This window comes from Hevea brasiliensis, chromosome 7, assembly GCF_030052815.1.
Source record: "Hevea brasiliensis isolate MT/VB/25A 57/8 chromosome 7, ASM3005281v1, whole genome shotgun sequence".
In the NCBI taxonomy this organism is placed as follows: Eukaryota; Viridiplantae; Streptophyta; class Magnoliopsida; order Malpighiales; family Euphorbiaceae; genus Hevea; species Hevea brasiliensis.
Genome location: NC_079499.1, coordinates 9,163,807 through 9,168,461, shown reverse-complemented (window position 1 = coordinate 9,168,461; position 4,655 = coordinate 9,163,807). Strand labels below are relative to the sequence as shown.

The 4,655-nt window shown below is 36.7% G+C and overlaps 1 pseudogene; it reads left to right on the top strand.

The window, feature by feature from the left end:
* Positions 1-309: 309 nt before the first annotated feature.
* On the top strand, positions 310-4,219 carry LOC110665801 (subtilisin-like protease SBT5.3; annotated as a pseudogene).
* The last annotated feature ends 436 nt before the right edge of the window (positions 4,220-4,655 follow it).

Genomic DNA, 4,655 nt, shown 5'->3' with positions numbered 1-4,655 from the left:
CGTAAAAGTTAGATATCGAGATGAGGCATTCTCTATTGGATATAGGCAAGGTGAGTTTCTCTGTAGAGAATTTTTTTTATTTTTTATTTTAATTTATTAGTATTTAATATAAATTTATTTATTAAAAAATAAAATATAATTAAAAATATAAGTTTTACATATTATTTTAATAATATATTTATATATTTTATTAAAATTATAATATTTAAATATATAAAATAATAATATATTATTGTAATGAGTGGGTTATAGGATTTTGAGGCGGGGAGAAGTTATTTCCATCCCTGTCCAATATAAATCGAGATCAGAAGAAGTTTGAGAAAAATTGATCAGATTTGGTTGGACGAGGCGGGACAAGAAGGGAAGGCCCCTGCAGAGACAGGGGAACAAGCAGAGTTGTTTGCACATTATTTACTAAAGCAGGCAGCAAGAAATGAGGCTACTAAATCCTACCCTTTTCTTCTTATCATTTATTATTCTCACCTCACTGCACAGACCAACCTTGGCTTTCAAAAAGGTAAGCATTCAATCTTTCTGCCAATTAACAAGATAATTTTTTATGCTTGCACCTTTCCTCTTTCTTGTAATGTGAGCAGATATAATTTTGGTTCCTCTGTGTATGATGTCTCTGTAGTCATATGTTGTGTACTTGGGAGCACATTCACAAGGCCAGGAATTTACTTCGATTGATCAAAGTCTTGTGACAGATTCTCACTATGATCTTCTTGGATCATTCTTGGGAAGGTTAATGGATTTTTGAGTTGTATAAATTCTGATTTTCAATTATCTAGTTCCACATATGATTGCTTTTCCTTCTTTTATCTCGTTCTTGAACAGCCGAGAGTTCGCACAAGATGCCATATTTTACTCTTATACAAGGCACATCAATGGATTTGATGCAACTATAGAAGATGAAGTTGCTGCACAAATAGCTAGTTAAAACCATTCTCATTCTCATACTCCTCTGTTCTTGCTCTGTTTTCTCTCAGTTTCTTTTATATTGAACTTCTCAATTTGCTAATTATTGGGCTAATCCTTATCCGATATTGCACAACATCCAAAAGTAGTTTCAGTCTTCTTGAACACAGGAAAGAAGTTACACACAACTCATTCATGGAGCTTCCTCGGACTCGAGCAAAACGGATTAGTTCCTTCCGACTCAATCTGGAAGAAAGCAAGATTTGGGCAATATATAATTATTGGAAACCTTGATACTGGTAAATTATTTATTTGATTATAAATTCAATTTGCACAGATTAGATCTAGCTATAATTTCCTGTTTTTAGCATTGAAGAAGGGAGTGTAATTTGCCATTGATGAAATGTAGAATCATTGAATTAACCCTGCAATAGAAAATGAATATTACAACGAGTCCATGACATTTATGAAGGACAATGATGTTCAAGTAAATGTCACGATCATGAGTGACTTGAATTGATAGTAACACCCTAACACCCAGGCAAATCTCACATGCAAAACACGCGGGAGAGATGCTGGGTTGATAAGTTGGTGAATGTAAGGGCCCGGCCCACTACTGAAATTGTGCTCTAGGCCGAAGCCCTGACGGTTTAAAAAACGCGTACCAACCACCAACTTATAAACTCAGCAACTCTCCCGTATTTTGTGCCGATATGGATTTACCTAGAGTGTTACATTGCACTTCATATATTAGCGTGTCTTCTTATAGTTTCCATGTTATAAAGTAGGATTTTGGACTGATTCTTGAGCCCTTCATACAGATTTGAGTAAATTATTCCAATGATAATGAATTTTGCTTCACAAAATTTTAAATTAATTGCCATAATTTGGTCATTTTTATTGCAATTAAAATACCCAATTCCAGTGAGAAACCCACCAGGATTCTGACGTAACATTCAATTTACTGTAGAATTTTATTAAGAAAATTGAAGATTATAGTTTTTTTCAGTTGAAAAGCTGTTAGATTAGTTTTTGAGGTTTTTTCTTTTGGTATTGGACTCATTTTCTTTTGAAAATTTCGTATGAATATATGAAGGAAGCTTATTGGGGCAAGATACTTCAACAAGGGGTATGCCTCAGTGGCTGGTCCTCTGAATTCCACCTTCGATTCGCCTCGTGATAAAGAGGGTCATGGAACTCATACCTTGTCGACAGCAGGTGGAAATTTTGTAGCAGGAGCCAGTGTCTTTGGTTTAGGCAATGGAACAGCGAAAGGTGGTTCACCAAAAACACGAGTTGCAGCTTACAAGGTCTGTTATCCCCCATTTGGTTGAAATGAGTGCTTTGATGCAGATATCTAAGCAGCATTTGATACTGCAATAAGTGATGGGTATGATGTCCTGTCCGTGTCACTGGGAGGGGATCCTACACCATTTTTCCGTTGGTTCTTTCCATGCTGTAAAGAACGGGATTGTCTTCGTTTGTTCTGCTGGTAATTCTGGTCCTAATGATGCTATTGCCTCCAATCTTGCACCCTGGCAGATCACTGTTGGTGCCAGTACCATGGACAGGGAGTTCCCCAGTTATGTTACGCTTGGCAACAACATGACCTTCAAGGTTTTTTTTAAATTGGTTTCCCTTTCCTGCTAAATTAATATGTTTAGTCTTAGGAACTAATACGAATGTGTTTGATTTTGAAGGGAGAAAGTTTATCAAGAACAGCCCTGCCAAAGGATAAGTACTTCCCAATTATAAGTGCTTCAGATGCTAGAGCAGCTAATGCATCTGTGGAAGACGCGTAAGGATTGAACAAATTATGTTCGTAGTTTTCCTGATTTTCTTTCTGTGGCACCATCTGCATTGACATGTAATAATGCTGCAGGCTGCTGTGCAAAGCTGGAACACTTGATCCCAAGAAGGCAGAGGGGAAGATCTTGGTCTGCCTCCGAGGGGGAAATGCAAGAGTGGACAAGGGTGAGCAAGCTGCTCTGGCTGGTGCTGTTGGGATGGTTCTTGCCAATGATAAGGATTCTGGCAATGAAATTATTGCTGACCCTCACATCCTTCCTGCTTCTCATCTCAATTACACCAATGGTGTCGTTATCTTCGCTTACATTAACTCCATTAAGTGAGATGAAATCTCTGTAGTCTCTTATGTTTCTTGTACAAGGCCCACGTATATTTCTTAATTGCAATTAAATCTACAGGTCTCCCATTGCTTATATCACACCTTCAACAACGCAAATCGGCATAAAGCCAGCTCCCTTCATGGCAGCATTTTCCTCTAAAGGTCCCAACACCATTGCTCCAGAGATCCTCAAGGTTTCCCTACCCATTTAGTCTTCTTTCTCTTCAAACACAACAATTTATTTAGATACTAATTAAATAATCATTTCTCTATGTATTTTCAGCCTGATATCACCGCACCAGGAGTGAGTATCATATCAGCCTACACATAAGCAGAAGGACCTACAAATGAAGATTTCGATACCTGACGAGTTCTGTTTAACTCGGTATCAGGCACTTCAATGTCATGTCCTCATGTTTCAGGCATTGCTGGCCTTCTAAGAACTCTGCATCCGACCTGGAGTCCTGCAGCAATTAAATCAGCAATTATGACTACCGATGAGTGGTGAACACTGAACCTTTATTACCTTTCAGATTCAATGATTTGTTGGTTTCACATGAAAGACACATACTAGAAAGACATTAATCATTACAATGCCTATATATACTTCTCCCTGTACTTGGCAGCAATGACCCAGGACAATAACAGGGAGCCAATTCTGAATGCATTCTACACCAAGGCAACTCCATTCAGCCATGGAGCAGGACACATCAGACCAAACCAAGCTATGGATCCAGGGCTGGTTTATGACTTGTCTGTTTATGATCACCTCAACTTTCTATGCGCCATGGGGTATAACGCAACCGATATTTTATCATTCTCAGAGACTCCCTACAGATGCCCCTCCAAGGCCATTAATCTTGCCAATTTCAATTACCCTTCCACCACCATCCCTAAATTCAATCGCACGGTCACATTCACTCGAAGAGTTAAAAATGTTGGCAGTAGTCCAACTACTTACAAAGCTCGTATCATAAAACCAAGTGGGTTTTCCATTTCTGTTGAGCCAGAGGTGTTAAAGTTCAACAAGATTGGGGAAGAGAAGAGCTTTAGAGTTACCCTGAAAAGCAAACAATCGTCTGCAAGAAAGGATTATGTATTTGGAGAGTTGATTTGGTCTGATAATCAGCATTATGTTAGGAGTCCTATTGTAGTGAAGTGGTGAAAAGCAGCCAGTGATCTATGAAAATAGCAGATTAATTCACTATTACCATTCAATCCTGCTTAGAGGATATGATTATTCTTAGGAATTGCTAATGTTCCTAAGAAAAAGTTATTTGAAAAAAAAAAGTTATTTTCTTATTTTAATATTTTTATAACTTATATTTATCAAATTTTATTTTAAATTATTTTTTTAATATTTTTAATTAATATATTTAAAAAGGTGTTTTTCTTAACACTTCTTTGACTTTTTCAATATACAAAATCCTTAAAATTTATTGAGAATTTTCCTTTTTCAGAGGTGACAAGCTTAGTCAGCTAAGATGAATGTGCTTTTGAATTAGATGAAAGTAAATGTTTGGCAATCCATTCATAACGTAGAATTTAAGAGCAAATTGACTTTTATATATATAAAAAAATATGAAGATTAAATATAAGTTGAAAATGA